The following is a 19,343-nucleotide window of genomic DNA, read 5'->3' as shown; positions in this document are numbered from 1 at the left end:
CATTCCGTTACACATTCCATTCCATTACTTTCCACTTTCCATTACACTTTCCTTTCCACGTTCCATTACATTCCATTCCACGATCCATTTCACATTCCATTCCTTTACACTCCACATTCCATTGCACTTTCCATTCCTCATTCTGTTCCATTCCATTCCATTCCATTCCATTCCACGTTACATTCCACATTCCATTCAATTTCATTGCACTTTCCATTCCACGATCCATTCCATTCTATTCCACATTCAATTCCAAATTCCATTACGAGTTCCATTCCAAATTCTGTTCCCCGTTTCATTCCATTCCATTTCACATTCCTTTCACATTATATTCCACATTGCATTCCATTCTATATTCCATTCCACATTCCATTCCACATTCCTTTTCACATTGCATTCGATTTCATTACACATGCCATTCCTTTCCATTCCACATTCTATTCCATATTCCATTCCTTTCCTTTCCACATTCTTTTCGACATTACATTTCACGTTCAATTCCATTCCAATACACGATCCATTACACATTTCCTTCCATGTTCCATCCCATTTCATTCCAAGTTCCATTCCACATTCCATTACATGCCATTTCACTTTGCATTCCACATACCCTTCCACATTCCATTCTGTTCCTTTAGAAATTCCATTCCACATTCCATTCCATTCTATTCCACATTCCATTCCACATTCCATTCCACATTCCATTCCACATTCCATTCTCTTCCATTTCACTTTACATTTGACATTCCATTCCACATTCCATTCCATTCCCTTCCACATTCCTTTCCACAATGCATTACACATACTATTCCACATTCCGTTCCATTCCATTCCACATTCTATTCCACTTTCCATTGCACATTGCATTCCACTTTCCATTGCATTCCATTCCTTTCCAATTTCCATTACACATTCCATTCCATTCCGTTCAACTTTCCTTCACACATTCCATTCCACATTCCATTCCACATTCCATTCCATTCCATTCCACATTACTTTCCATTCCATTCCACATTCCTTTCCATTCCATTCCACATTCCATTAGACGTTCCATTCCTTTCCATTCCACGTTCCATTCCAAGTACCATTCCACGATCCATTCCATATTCCATTCAATTCCATTCCACATTCCATACCATTCCATTCCATTCCGTTTCACAATCCATTCCATTCCATTCCACACTCCATTCCACATTCCATTCCACATTCCATTCCGTTACATTCCACATTCCATTTCACATTCCATTCCACTTTCCATTCCATTCCATTCCACATTCCTTTGCATTCCATTTCCCATTCCTTTTGACATTCAAATCCATTCCATTCCACATTCCATTCCATTTCATTCCACATTCCATTTCATTCCATTCCATTCCATTCTACATTGCATTCCACATTTCATTCCATTCCATTCCATATTCCATTCCATTCCATTCCACATTGCATTCCACATTCCATTCCATATTGCATTTCATTGCATTCCACATTCCATTCCACCTTCCATTCCATTCCCTTCCAATTTCAATTCTATTTTCCATTCCACATTCCATTCCACGTAGCATTCCGTTCCTTTCCACATTCCATTCCACATTTCATTCCATGCTATTCCTCTTTCTATTCCACATTCCATTCCAAATTCCATTGCATTCCCGTCTACATTCTATTCCACATTCCATTCCACAATCCATTACACGTTTCATTCCATTCCATTCCATGATCCATTCCACGTTCCATTCCATTCCATTCCACGATACATTCGACTTTCTGTTCCATTCCATTCCACGTTCCATTCCGCATTGCATTGCACATTCCATCCTACATTCCATTCCACCTTCCATTCCAAGCCCCATTCCATTCCTTTCCATGTCCTATTCCATCCCATTAGACCTTTCATTTCATTCCATTCCACTTTCCATTCTATATTCCATTTCACTTTCCATTGCGCATACCATTCCACATTCCATTCCATTCCATTCTATTCCACATTCCATTCCAATCCATATTCCTTTCCAACTTCCATTCCACGTTCTATTCCATTGCATTTCACATTCCATTCCATTCCTTTCCACACTCCATTAAATTCTGTCCCATTCCATTCCACATTCCCCTATATTCCATTCCATCCCATATTCCTTTCCAAATTCCATTCCTCATTCCATTCCACATTCCATTCTATTCCATTCCACATTCCTTTCTACTCCATTCCATTCCACATTCCATTCCATTCCATTCCACATTCCGTTCTATTCCATTCCACATTCCATTCCATTGCGTCCCATTCCACTCCACATTCCACTACATTCAATTCCATTCTACATTCCATTCCACATTGCGTTCCACATTACATTTCATTCCATTCCACATTCCATTGTATTCCATTGCCTACCACATTCCATTCCATTCCCATCCACATTCTATTCCATTCCGTCCCTTTCCACTCTGCATTCCACTACGTTCAATTCCATTCAACATTCCATTCCTTTCCATACCACATTCCATTCCATTCCATTCCACTTTGCCCTCCATTCCATTCAACTTTCCTTTCCATTCCATTCCATTCCACTTCCCATACCATTCCATTCCACACTCCATTCCTTTCCATTCTACATTCCATTACATTCCATTCCACATTCATTTACATTCCAATCCATTCCATTACACATTCCGTTCCGCATTCCATTTCCTTCCAATCCACATTCCATTCCATTCCATTCCACGTTCCCTTACACGTTCTGTTCCACGTTCCCTTCCTCTTTCCATTTCAAGTTCCATTCCATTCCAATCCATCTTCCATTCAACTTTCAATTCCATTCCATTCCACATTCCATACAATTCAATTCAATTACATTCCACATTCCATTACATTCCATTCCACATTCCAATCCATGGCATTCCACACTGCATTCCACATTCCATTCCACATTGCATTGCATTCCACTTCCGATTCCACATTCCATTCCATTCCATCCCACCTTGCTTTCCACATTCCATTCCATTCCTTTTCACATTCTATTCCATTCCATTCCACATTCCATACCATTCCATTCCTTTCCATTCCACAATCCATTCCATTCCATTCCTGATTCCATTCCACTTTCCATTCTGTTCCATTCCACATTCCATTCCACATTTCATTCCGTTCCATTCCACATTCCATCGCATTACATTCCACATTATTTCCACTTTCCATTCACTTCCATTCCACATTCCATTCCATTCCATTCCATGTTCCTTTCCACATTCCATTTCACATTCCATTCCACATTTCATTCCACATTCCATTCCACGTTCCATTCCATTCCATTCCACATTCCATTTCACATTCAATTCCACATTCCATTCCATTCCATTCCATATTCCATTCCATTCCAATCCACATTCCATTCCATTCCATTCCACATTCTATTCCACCTTCCATTAAATTTTACATTCTACTTTCCATTCCACATTCCATTCCATTCAATTCCACGTTCTATTCCACATTCCTTTCCATTCCATTCCACTTTCCTTTGCGCTTTCCATTCCACGTTCAATTCCACATTCCAATACACAATCCATTGCACATTCCATTCCACATTCCATTCCACTTTCTAACCATTCCATTCCACATTCCATTCCACATTGCATTGCATTCCGTTCCATATTCCATTTCATTCCACTCCATATTCCATTCCACATTCCATTCTATAACAAATTCCACTGCACATTACATTCCACATTCAATTCCATTCCTTTCCATATACATTTCCACGTTCAATTCCACGTTCCATTCCACATTCCACTGCACATTCCATCCACTTTCCATTCCATTCCATTCCACTTTCAATTGTACTTTCCATTCAACGTTCCATTAAACGTTCCATTCTATTCCTTTCCACGTTTCATTACACTCCATTCTACATTCCAATCCACATTCCTTTCCACATTCCATTTCACATTCCAGTTCAAATTCCACTTCACTTTCCATTCCATTCCACTTTAAATTCCATTCCAATCCACATTCCATTCCATTCCATTCCACCTTCCATTCCATTCCATTTCACAATCCATTCCACATTTCATTCCACATTCCATTCCATTCCACATTCCATTCCACATTCCATTCCATTCCATTCTATTCCACATTCCATTCCGTTCAATTCCAGATTCCATTCCATTCCATTCCACATTCCATTCCACATCCCATTCCACATTCCATTCCACATTCCATTCCACGTTCCATTCCATTCCACATTCCATTCCATTCCATTCCACATTCTATTCGACGTTCCATCAATTTTCATTCCATATTCTATTCCATTCCATTTGATATTCCATTCTACGTTCCATTCCATTTCATTCCCCATTCCTTTCCATTCAATTCCTCATTTCCTTACATTCCACTGCATTCCACATTCCATTCCATTCCATTCCCATTCCGTTCAATTCCATTCCATTCTATTCTACATTCCATTCCATTCCATTTTACATTCCATTCCATTCCATTCCATATTCCATTCCACATTCCATTCCATATTCTAATCCATGTTCCATTCCATTTCATTCCACATTCCCTTCCATTCCACTCCACATGCCATTCGTTTCCATTCCACATTCCATTCCAAATTCCATTCCATTCCATTCCACATTCCATTCCTTTCCATTCTACATTGCATTCCACATTCCTTTCCATGACATTCCACAGTCCATTCCACATTCCTTTTCACATTCCATTCCACATTCCATTCCGTTACATTCCACATTCCATTCCACATTCCATTGCATTCCCCTCCACATTCCATTCCTCAATCCATTCCACTTTCCAATTCACATTCCATTCCTTTCCATTCCACATTCCATGGACATTCGTTTGCATTCCATTCCGTATTCCATTCCTCGTTCCATTCCGTTCCTTTCCACATTCCATTCCATTGCAAACCTCATTACATTCCACATTCCATTATACATTCCATTCCACATTCCATTCCATTACATTCTATATTCCATTCCATTTTCCATTCCAAATTGCATTCCATTCCATTCCACGTCCCATTCCACATTCCATTTCAAATTGCATTCCACGTTCCATTCCATTCTATGCCATGTTCCTTTCCATTACATTCCACGTTCCATTCCACTTTCCGTTCCACATTCCATTCCATATTTCATTAAATTTTGCATTCCATTCCATTCCACGTTACATTCCACAATCCATTCCATTCCTTTCCACTTTCCATTCCACATTCCATTCCACATTCTATTCCACCTTCCATTCGACGTGCCATTCCATACAATTCGACTGTGATTTCCACTTCCAGTCCATTCCACATTCCATTCCACATTCTATTCCATTCCATTCCACATTCCATTACATTCCATTCCACATTCCATTCCATTCCATTCCTCATTTCATTCCATTCCATTGCATTCCACATTTCATTCATTTCCTTTACATATTCCATTCTACTCAATTCCTCATTTGATTCCATTCCATTGCATTCCACATTCCATTCCATTCCATTCCATTCCATTCCATTCCCATTCCATTCCATTCCATTCCATTTTGTTCCACATTCCATTTCATTCCATTCCACATTCCAGTCCATTCCATTCCTCATTTCATTCCATTCCATTGCATTCCACATTCCATTCCATTCCATTCCCGTTCCATTCCATTCCATTCCATTTTATTCCACATTCCATTTCATTCCATTTTATTCCACATTCCATTTCATTCCATTCCACATTCCATTCCATTCCATTCCACATTCCATGCCATTCCATTCCACATTCCATTCCAGTTTCCATTCCACATTCTATTGCAGTTTGCATTCCATTTCATTCCACATTCCATTCCATTCAATTCCACATGCCATTCCATTCCATTCCACACTGCATTCCTCGTTCCATTCCATTCCATTCCACATTGCATTCCTTTCCATTCCACTTTGCTGTACACATTCCTTTCCATTGCATTCCACATTCCATTCCACGTTCCATTACATTCCATTCCACATTCAATTCCACATTCCATTCAACATTACATTCCACATAACATTCCTTTCCATTCCAAATTTAATTTCACATTCCATTCCATTCCATACCACATTCAATTCATTTCAACTTCAACATACTTTCCCCATTCCATTCCATTCCATTGCACACTCCATTGCACATTCCATTCCTCATTCCATTCCATTCCATGCAACATTTCATTCCATGTTCCAATCCATTCCTTTTCCCGTTCCATTCTATTCCATTCCACTTCCATTCCACGTTTCATTCCACATTCCATTCCATATTCCATTCCACATTCCATTCCGTTAAATTCAACATTCCATTCCGTTCCTTACCACATTCCATTCCACATTTCATTCAGTATTCCATTTCACATTACATTCCACATTCCATTCCACATTCCATTCGTTTCCATTCCACATTGCATTCCACAATTCATTCCACATTCCATTCCACATTCCAATCCACATTCCCTTCCATTCCATTCCACATTCCATTTCATTCCATTCCACATTCCATTCCAAATTCCATTTCACTTTCCATTCCATTAAATTCCATTCCATTCCATATTTCATTCCTTTCCAATCAACCTTCAATTCCATTGCATTCCAAGTTCCATTCCATTTCACATTCCATTCCATTCCATTCCACTTTCCATTCCATTCCATTCCACATTCCGTTTTACATTCCATTCCACATTCTATTCCACGTTCCATTCCATTCCATTCCACATTCCTTTCCATTCTATTCCACATTCCATTCCATTCTATTCCACATAACTTTCCATTGTATCCCGCATTCCATTCCATCCCATTCCGTTCTTTTCCACATTCCATACCATTCCATTCCATATTCCCTTCCAAATTCCATTCCACATTCTATTAAATGTTCCATTCCTTTCCACATTCCATTGCATTCCATTCCACATTCCTTTCCATTCCATTCCACATTCCATTGCATATTTCATTCCATTCCATTCAACATTCAATTCCATTGCATTCCACATTGCATTCTACATAAAATTCCACATTCCATTCCACATTTCATTCCACGTTCCATTCCATTGCATACCACATTTTATTCCATTCCATTCCGCATTCGATTCCATTCGATTCCACATTTCTTTCCATTTCAACAATCCACATTCCTTTCCATTGCATTCCCCATTCCATTCCATTCCATTCTATTCCAAATTCCATTCCTTTCCATTCCACTTACCATTCCATTCCATTCCACATTCCATTCCACATTCAATTCCACATTCTACTCTACCTTGCATTCTACATTCCATTCCATTCCATTTCACAATACATTGCATTCAATTCTTCATTTCGTTTCATTCCACTGCATTTCACATTTCATTCTATTCCATTCCCATTCCATTCCGTTCCATTCCATTCTATTCCACATTCCATTCCATGCCTTTAGACATTCCATTCCATTCTATTCCACATTCCATTCCACATTCCATTCCACATTCTATTACACTTTACATTAAATTTCATTCCGCGTTCCATTCCCTTCCATTCCACATGGCATTCCGTTCCATTCCATATCCCATTCCATTCCTTTCCAAATGCCATTCCATTCCATTCTACATTCCATTCCTCATTCCATTCCATTCCATTACACTTTCTGTTCCATTCCTTTCCACTTTGAATTCCACATTCCATTCCACATTCCATTCCATTATATTCCACATTCCATTCCACATTCCATTTCACATTCCATTCCATTCCAGTTCACATTCCATTCCACAATCCATTCCATTCCATTCCAAATTCCATTCCATTCCATTCCACATTCCATTCCACATCCCATTCCTTTCCATTACACGTTTCATTCCACATTTTATTCCATTCCATTTCACATTCCATTCCACATTGGGTTCCACTCCATTCCGCGTTCCATTCAATGTTAATTTCCAAATTCCATTCCACCTTCCATTCCACTTTACATTCCATTCCACGTTCCATTCCACATTCCATTCCACTTTACATTCCATTCCATTCCATTCTACGTTTTATTTCATTCGATTCCACATTCCATTCCACGTTCCATTCCACATTCCATTCCAGATTTCTTACCATTCCATTACAAAGAAAATTCCATTCCTTTCTACAATCCAATGTTCACTCCATTCCACTCCATTCCATTCCACATTCCATTCCACATTCCATTCCATTGCATTCCACATTCCATTCCAAATTAAATTCCACATTCTATTGTACGATCCATTCCAAATGCCATTCCACATTCCATTCCAATTTCCATTCCACATTCCATTCCATTGCATTCCACATTCCATTCCAAATTAAATTTCACATTCTATTGTACGATCCATTCCAAATGCCATTCCACATTCCATTCCAATTTCCATTCCAGGTTCCATTCCATTCCATTCCACGTTCCATTCTTCGTTCGATACCATTCCATTCCACTTTCCATTCCATTGCATTCCACGTTCCATTTCATTACATTTCATATTCCATTCCAGATTCCATTTCACATTCCATTCCACCTTCCATTCCTTTAAATTACCCATTCTGTTCCCCATTCGATTCCATTCCATTCCACTTCCCATTCCATTCAATTCCACATTCTTTCCATTCGATTACATTACATTCCACATTCCATTCCATTCCATTCCACATTCCATTCCATTCCACATTCAATTAAGTTCCATTCCACATTCCATTCCTTTCCAATCCAGTCCATTCCATTCCATATTCCATTCCACATTCCATTCCCTTCCATTCTACATTCCATTTCATGGCATTCCACATTTCATTGCATGTTCCATTCCACGTTCCATTCCATGTTCCATTCCATTCCATTCCATTCCACATTCCACACCATTCCATTCCATTTCATTCCCGTTTCCATTCCATTCAATTCCACATTCTATTCCACACACCATTCCGTTCCACTCCACATTGCATTCCATTCATTTCCACATTCCATTCCTATCCAATCCACATTACATTCCATAGAAAATTCCGTGTTCCATTCCACAATCCATTCCATGATCCATTCCATTCCATTCCACGTTCCAGTCCCCGTTTCATTACTCTTCCATTCCACATTCCATTACACGTTCCATTCCATTCAATTCCAAGTTCCATTCCACTTTCCAATACATTGCTTTCCACGTTCCATTCCACATTGCATTCCATTCCATTTCACATTCCATTCCACATTCCATTCCCTTTCATTCTACATTGTATTCCATTTCACTCCATTCCACATTTTATTCCATTCCACAATCCATTCCATTCCACATTGCTTTCCACATTCCATTCCACCTTCCATTCCATTCCACATTCCATTTCATTCCATTAAATATTCCACTCCACATTCCATTCCATTGCATTTCATTCTATTCCACATTCCATTCCATTGCATTCCACATTCCATTTCACATTCAATTCAATGTTCCTTTCCACATTCCATTCCTCATTCCACCACACGTTGCATTTCACATTCCATTCCATTTTCCTTTCCATTCAATTCCACGTTCCATTCCACTTCCCATTCCATTCCATTCCACTTTCTTTTCCATATTCCATTCCACATTCCATTTCACATTACATTCTGTTAATTTCCACAATCCATTACACAATCCAGTCCATTCCATCCCAGTTTCCATTCCACATGCCATTCAACATTCCATTCCACATTTAATTAAATTCCATTCCACATTCCTTTCCTCATTCCATTCCATTCCATTCCGTTCCACATTGCATTCCACGTTCCATTTCACTCCATTCATTTCCATATTGCATTCCACATTTCATTCCATTCAATTTCACATTCCATTCCACTTCACATTCCATTCCACATTTGTTTCCACTCCATTCCACTTTACAGTCCACGTTCCATTCCACATTGTGTTCCACGTTCCATTCCACTTTCCATTCCTTTCCATTGCACATTCCATTCCACGTTCCATTTGACGTTCCATTCCACATTCCATTCCATGTTCCATTCCATTACATTCCACTTTCCATTTCATTCCACATTCCATTCTTTTCCATTCCAGATTCTATTCCACAAACCATTGCATTCCATTCCACATTCCATTCCGTATTCCATTTCATTCCATTCCACATTTCTTTCCACATTCAATTGCATTCCATTCCACTTTCCATTGCACGTTCCTTTCCATGTTCCGTTCCATGTTCCATTACCAGGTTCCATTGCACGATCCATTCCATGCCATTCCGCCTTTCATTCCATTCCATTCCATTTTCCGTTTCATTCCGTTCCACATTCCATTCCACATTCCATTCCACTTTCCATTTAACCTTCTATTCCATTCCATTCCATTCCACTTTCCTTTCCATTACATTCCACATTCCATTCCATTACACTACACATTCCATTCCACATTGTAGTCCACAATCCACTCCATTCCATTATATTCCACGTTCCATTCCATTCCATTCCATTCAACATTGCATGCTTTTCCATTCCACATTCCAATCCATTCCACCTTCTTTTCCATTGCATTCCACATTCAATTCCACATTCCATTCCACATTCCATTCCACGTTTCATTCCATTCCATTCGACGTTTCATTCCATTCCATTCCACGTTCCATTCCATTCCATTAAACGTTCCATTCCACTTTCCATTCCATTCCATTCCACTTTCCATTCCACATTGCATTGCACATTCAATTCCACGTTCCATTGCACAATCCATTCCAGGTTCCATTCCACATTCCTTTCAATTCCATTCCACTTTCCATTCTGCTTTCCATTTCAGTATACATTCGACATTCCCTTGCACATTCCAAACCCCATTGCATTCCATTCCATTCCACATTCCTAAGCACATTCCATTCTACATTCCATTCCATTCCATTCCACATTCCATTCCATTGCATTCCACATTATATTCCATTTCATTCCACATTCCATTGCTCATTCAATTCCGCATTCCCTTCCACATTCCATTCCATTCCATTCCACCATTGATTCCATTCCATTCCACGTTACATTTCATTCTGTTCGACAATCCATTCGACATTCCATTTCACATTCCATTCCACATTCCGTTTCACCTACCATTCCATTCCATTCCATTCCATTCCATATTCCATACCATTCTATTCCGCATTCCATTACTTTCCATTTCACATTCCATTAAATTCCATTCCACATTCCATTCAACATTCCATTCCAAATTCCATTTCATGTTCCATCCCATTCCATTCCATTCCACATTCCATACCATTCCATTCCACATTCCATACCATTCCATTCCACCTTCCATTGTATATTCCGTTGCATTCCATTCCCTTCCACCTTCCATTCCACATTCCTTTCCGTTGCATTCCACATTCAATTCCATATTCCTTTCCACATTCTATTCCACATTCCATTCCACGTTATATTCCACATTACATTCCAAATTCCATTCCACGTTCCATTCCACGTTCCATACCATTCCATTCCACGTTCCATTCCCTTCCATTCCACGTTCCATTTCATTCTATTCCATTTCCATTCCACATTCCTTTACAAATACCATTTCACCTTCCATTATCCATTCTATTCCACTTTCCATTCCATTCCTTTCCACTTCCAATTCCATTCAATTCCACATTCCTTTCCATTCCATAACATTCCATTCCACATTCCATTACATTCCATTCCTCATTCCATTCTATTCCATTCCATTCCACTTTCCATTAAATTCCATACCATATTACAATCCATTGCATTACATATTCCATTCCATTCCACATTCCATAACATTCCATTCCATTCCACATTCTATTCCATTCCATTCCACTTTCCATTCCATTCCAATTCATTCCATTCCATTTCACATTCCATTCAACAATATATTCCATTCCATTCCATGTTCCATTCTATTTTCCTTTCCACATTGCATTCTACATTCCATTCCACGTTCCACTCCATTCCATTCCACGTTCTATTCCACATTGCATTCCATTCCATTCCACATTCCATACCATTCCATTCTATTCCATTCCCCATTCCATTCCATTCCATACTACATTGTATTCCACATTCCAATCCATTCCATTCCCATTCTTTTCCATTCCATTCCACATTCCATTAAACGTTCCATTCCACTTTCAATTCTACGTTCCATTCTACTTTCCATTTCGCTTTGCATTCCATTACATTCCATTTCATTCCGGATTCCGTTTCAGTCCATTACAGGTTCTATTCCATATTTCATTCCATTCCATTCCACATTCCATTCCACATTCCATTCCATTCCATTCCACTTTCTATTCCACATTGCATTACATTCCATTACACATTACATTCCACATTCCATTCCATTCCATTCCACGTTCCATTCCATTTTCCTTTCCACATTGCATTCCACAATCCATTCCACTTTCCATTATATTCCATTCCACGTTCTATTACACATTGCATTCCATTCCATTCCACATTCCATACCATTCCATTCCATTCCATTCCACCTTCCATTCCACATTCCTTTCCATTGCATTCCACATTCAATACCATTTTCCATTCCACATTGTATTCCACATTCCATTCTATGTTATATTCCACATTCCATTCCACATTCCATTCCACGTTCCATTCCACGTTCCATACCATTCCATTCCACGTTCCATTCCCTTCCATTCCACGTTCCATTTCATTCTATTCCATTTTCATTCCACATTCCATTTCACATTCCATTCCACCTTCCATTCCTTTCCATTCCCCATTCTACTCCACATTCCATTCCATTCCGTTCCACTTCCAATTCCATTCAATTCCACATTCCTTTCCATTCCATTACATTCCATTCCAAATGCCACTACATTCCATTCCACATTCCATTCTATTCCATTACATTCCACATTCCATCAATTTCCATTCCAGATTACAATCCATTGCATTACACATTCCATTCCATTCCATTCCATTCCACATTCCATAACATTCCGTTCCATTCCACATTCTATTCCCTTCCATTCCACATTCCATTCCATTCCAATTCATTCCATTCCATTCCACAGTCCATTCCATTCCACTTCACGTTCCATTCCATTTTCATTTCCACATTGCATTCCACATTCCATTCCACGTTCCATTCCATTCCATTCCACGTTCTTTTCCACATTGCTTTCCATTCCATTCCACATTCCATACCATTCCATTCTATTCCATTCCACATTCCATTCCATTCCATACCACATTCTATTAAACATTCCAATGCATTCCATTCTCATTATTTTCCATTCCAGTCTACATTCCATTCCACGACCCATTCCACGTTCCATTCCACGTTCCATTCCACTTTCCATTTCGCATTGCATTCCATTACATTCCATTACATTCCGGATTCCATTCCAGTCCATTACAGTTTCTATTCCATATTTCATTCCATTCCATTCCACATTCCATTCCACATTACATTCTTTTCCATTACACATTCCACTCCATTCCATTCCACATTCCATTCCTTTCCATTCCACGTTTCATTATACATTCCATTCCCCCTTCCATTCAACATTCCATTCCTCTCCATTCCAAATTCCATTCCATTCCATTCCACATTCCATTCTACACTCCATTCCACATTCCATTCCATTCCATTACACATTCTCTTCCTTTCCATTCCACTTTCTATTGCACGTTCTATTCCACATTCCATTCCACTTTCCATTCCACGTTCCATTCCACTTTCAAATCCATCCCATTACACATTCATTTCCATTGCATTCCACTTTCCATTCCACATTACATTCCACAAACATTCAGTTCCATTCCATTTCATTCCATGTTAGATTCCGCATGCCATTCCACATTTCATTCCCTTCCATTACACATTCCATTCCTTTCCATTCCACATTCCATTCCACAATCTTTTCCACGTTACAATCCACATTCCATTGAACTCCATTCCACATTCCAATCCATTCCATTCCACATTCCATTGCACTTCATTCCACATTACATTCCACATTCCATTGCACTCCATTCCACATTCCAGTCCACATTCCTTTCCATTCCATTCCATATTCCATTCCATGTTCCATTCCATTCTATTCCATGATCCATTCCACATTCCACTCCATTCCATTCCGCTTTCCATTCCACATTCCATTTTACGTACCATTCCATTGCAATCCACGTTCCATTCCACATTGCATTCCATTCCACATTCCATTTTACATTCCATTCCACATTCCATTCTGCATTGTATTCCGTTCCATTCCACTTTCCATTCCATTCCATTCCACATTCCATTGCAATCCATTCCACATTCCGTTCCACATTCTATTCCAATCCACATTCCATTACACATTCCACTCCATTTCATTCCACATTCCATTCCACATTGCATTCCATTCCATTCCACTTTCCATTCCACAGTCCTTAAAACATTCCATTCCATTCCATTCCACATTCCATTCCACATTCCATTCCACGATCCTTTCCATTCCATTTCACTTTCAATTGCACTTTCCATTCCATTCCATTCCCCTGTGCACTACACATTAAATTGCACATATCATTCCACATTCCATTCCACATTCCATTTTAAATTCCATTTCATTTCATTCCACATTCCATTACACATGCCTTTGCTCATTCCCTTCCACATTCCATTCCATTCCATTCCACGTTCCATTCCAATGCATTCCACATTATACTCCATTTCATTCCACTTTCCATTCCTCATTCAGTTGCACTTTCCCTTCCACATTCCATTACGTTACATTTCACATTCCATTCCACATTCCATTCCATTCCATTACACATTCCATGCCACATTCGATTCCCTTCTAATCCGCATTACATTCCATTGCATTCCACATTCCATCCCACATTACATTCCACGTTCCATTCCATTCCATTCCAAGTTCCATTCCACCTGCCATTAGACGTTCCATTCCACGTTCAATTCCACTTTCTTTCCATTCCATTCCACTTACCATTACACATTCCAATCCATTAATTATTCCATTCCATTCCATTCCATTCATTTTTAATTCCATTCAATTCCACATTCCATTCCATTCCATTCCACATTGCATTCCATTCCATTCCAATTTCCATTCAATTCCATTCCATTCAATTGCACATTCCATTCCACATTCCATTCCCTTCCATTCCGCATCCCATTCCATTCCATTGCATTCAATTCCACAGCCCATTCCATTCCATTCTATTCCACATTCCATTCCCTTCCATTCCACATTCCATTCCATTTCATTTCACATCCTATGAAATTCCATTCCACATTCCATTCCACAATCCATTGCATTCCATTCCAAATCCTATTCCATTCCATTCCACATTCTGTTCCATTCCATTCCACATTCCATTCCACATTCCATTTCATTCCATTCCACATTTCATTCCAGGTTCCTTTCCTTTCCATTCCACATTCCTTTCCAGATTCCGTTCCACATTTCCTTCCATGTTCCATTAAAGTTTCCATTCCACTTTCCATTCCATACCATTTCACCTTTCATTCCTTTGCATTCCATGTTACATTTCATTCCATTCCACATTCCATTCCACATTCCATTCCACGTTCCCTTTCAGCTTCCATTCCATTCCATTCCATTCCATTCCACATTCCATTCCGTTCTATTCCACATTCCATTACATTCCATTCCACGTTCCATTATACTCCATTCCACCTCCCATTCCACATTCCATTCCACATTCCTTTCCACATTCCATTCGATTTTCCATTCCTTTCCATTCCATTCCACATTCCATACCATTCCATTCCACTTTCCGTTCCATTCCATTCCACATTCCTTTTCATATTCCTTTCCATTACATTTCATTCCACCTTCCATCCCACATTCCTTTCCATTACATTCTACATTCCATTCCATATTCCATTCCACATTTCATTCCACATTTCATTCCCCGTAATATTCCACATTACATTCCACATTCCATTCCACGTTCAATTCCACCTTCCGTACCATTTCTTTCCACGTTCCCTTCCTTTCCATTCCACGTTGCATTTCATTCTATTCCATGTTCCATTCCAGATTCCATTTCCCCATTCTATTCCCCTTTCCATTCCATTCCATTCCACTTCCAATTTCATTCAATTCCACATTCCTTTCTATTCCATTACATTCCATTCTACATTCCATTACATTCCATTGCACATTCCTATCTATTCCATTCCATTCCACATTCCATTAAGTTCCATGCCCCATTACACTCCATTGTATTACCCATTCCATTCCTTTCCATTCCTTTCCACATTCCATAACATTGCATTCTATTCCACATTCTATTCCATTCCATTCCACATTCCATTCCATTCCTTTTCACATTCCATTCCACTCCTTTTCACATTCCATTCCACATTGCATTCCATTCGATTCCACATTCCATTCCTTTGCAAATTCCATTCCATTCCATTCCATTCGATTACTCGTTCCATTCAATTCCATCCCTCATTCCATTCCATTCCACGTTCCATTCCATTCCATTCCACATTGCATTCCATTCCATTTCACCTTCCATTCCATTTCAAATTCCATTCCATTCTTTTCCATTTCATTCCACATTCCATTCCATTTCATTCCACAATCCATTCCACTTTCCATTGTGTTCCATTCACATTCCTTTCCACATTTCTTTGCGTTACATTGCCCATTCCATTCCACATTCCATTTCACATTCCTTTCCACATTCCATTACATTCCATTCCACATTTCTTTCCACTTTCGATTAATCTTTCCATTTCACATTCCATTCCATTCCATTCCACATTCCATTCCACATTCCATTCCTTTCCATTCCATTCCGCATTCCATTCCACATTCAATTCCATTCAATTCCACATTCTATTCCTTTACATTCCTCATTCCATCCCACATTCCATTCCACTCCGCATTCCACATTCCATTCCGCTTTCCATTCCTCGTTCAATTCCAAGTTCTATTCCACATTCCATTCCATTCCTTTCCACGTTCCATTGCACATTGCATTCCTTTCTATTCCCCTTTTTTGCACATTCTATTCCACATTCCATTCCACATTCCATTTCAACACATTCCACGTTCCATTTCACGTTCCATTTCACAGTCCATTCCACATTCCATTCCACATTCCATTCCATTACATTCCACTTTCCACTCCACTTTCCATTCCTTTCCATTTCACGTTCCATTCCTCATTCCGGTGCACATTCCATTCCACGTTCCATTCCATATTCCATTCCATGTTCCATTCCACGTTCCATTTCATCACATTCCACATTCCATTCCACATTCCATTCCATTGCATTCCACCTTCCCTTCCATTCCATTTCATTCCATTCCGTATTCCATACCATTCCAATCCGTATTCCATTCCATTCCATTCCACATTCCATTCCACATTCCAATCCATTCCATTCTACATTCCATTCTATTCAATTACACATTCTATTCCACCTTCCATTCCACGTTCCATTCCACGTTCCATTCCACGATCCTTTCCATTGCATTCCACGTTCTATTCCACGTTCCACTCTTGATTTCATGCCACTTTTCATTAAACATTCCGTTCCACATTCCATTCCATATTGCATTCCATCGCAGTCCACATTCCATTCCACATTCCGTTCCATTTCATTCAAACATTCAAATCTATTCCATTCCAAATTCCATTCCACCTTCCTTTCCATTCAACTTTACATTCCACATTCCATTCCACAATCCATTCCAGACTCCATTCCATACCATATTCCATTCCATATTTCATTCCATATTCCACATTCCATTCCATATTCCATTCCTCATTCTGTTCCATTCAATTTCACATTCTATTCCACATTCAATTTCACTTTCCTTTCCACTTTCCATTCCATTCCACATTCCATTCCACATTCCATTCAATTGCATTCCACATTCTATTCCACTTTCAAATCCACATTCCATTGCACATTCCATTTCATTCCATTCCACGTGCCGTTCCATTCCATTCAATTCCACGTGCCATTCCACTTTCCACTCCCCATTCCATTCCACTTTCCGTTCAACTTCCCATTCCATTCCATTCCACTTTCCATTCCACATTCCATTGTACATTCCATTCCAAGTTCCATTCCACATTCCATTCCATCTTCCATTCCACTTTCCATTATATTCAAGTTCCTTTTCACATTCCATTTCATTCCATTCCATTCCACGTTCCATTCCAAATTCCATTCCACATTCCATTCCACGTTACATTCCACATTCCATGGCCCATTCCATAACGTGTTCCTTTTCACATTCCATTCCATGTTTCATTACACATTCCACTCCATGTTCCATTCCATTCCATTCCACCTTCCATTCCCCCTTGCATTCCATTCCATTCCAATTTCCATTCCATATTCCATTCCATTGCATTACACATTCCATTCCACATTCAATTCCTTTTCATTCCACACTCATTTCCATTCCATTCCACATTCCTTTCCATATTCCGTTCTATTCAATTCCACATTCCTGTCCACATTCCATTCCATTCAATTCCATTCCACATTCCATTCGACATTTCATTCCATTCCATTCCACATTCCAATCAATTCCTTTGCATATTTCATTCAGTAATCCTTTCCACAATCTATTCCATTCCATTCCATATTCCATTCCATTCCATTCCACATTCCGTTTAACATTGCATTCCATTCAATTCCACATTGCTTTCCACTCCATTCAAAATTCCATGTTCCATTCCACGTTCCATTCCATTCCATTCTATGCTGCATTCCACATTCCGTTCCATTCCATTTCACGTTGAATTCTACATTCCTTTCCACATTCCATTCCAGATTCCATTCATCATTGCATTCCACATTCCATTACATATTCTATTTCGTTCCATTCCACATTCCACTCCACATTCCCTTCCATTCCACGATCCATTCCATTCCATATTCCATTCCATTCCACATTCCATTCCATTCCATTCCACATTCCATTGCACATTCCTTTCCATTGCGCATTCCATTCCATTCCACATTCCATTCCATTCCATTCCACATTCCATCCTGTTCCATTTCATATTCCATTCAATTACACTCCAATTTCCATTCCATTCCAGATTCCTCTGCATTCCATTCCACATTACATTCCATTCCATTCCACATTCCATTCCATTCCATTCCAAATTCCACTCCATTAAGTTGCACATTCCGTTCCACATTACATTCCATTCCATTGCACTTTGAATTCCACATTCCATTCCTTTCCATTCCACATTAGATTCCATTTCAATCCATTCCATACCACATTCCATTCTATGCCAACAAATTCCACATTTCATTCCATTCCATTTCACATTCCATTCCATTCCATTCGATTCCATTCCATTGCACATTCCAT

The sequence above is a fragment of the Pongo abelii genome, chromosome 23 (assembly GCF_028885655.2).
Source record: "Pongo abelii isolate AG06213 chromosome 23, NHGRI_mPonAbe1-v2.0_pri, whole genome shotgun sequence".
Lineage (NCBI taxonomy): Eukaryota > Metazoa > Chordata > Mammalia > Primates > Hominidae > Pongo > Pongo abelii.
Note: the sequence above shows the minus strand (reverse complement) of the source record.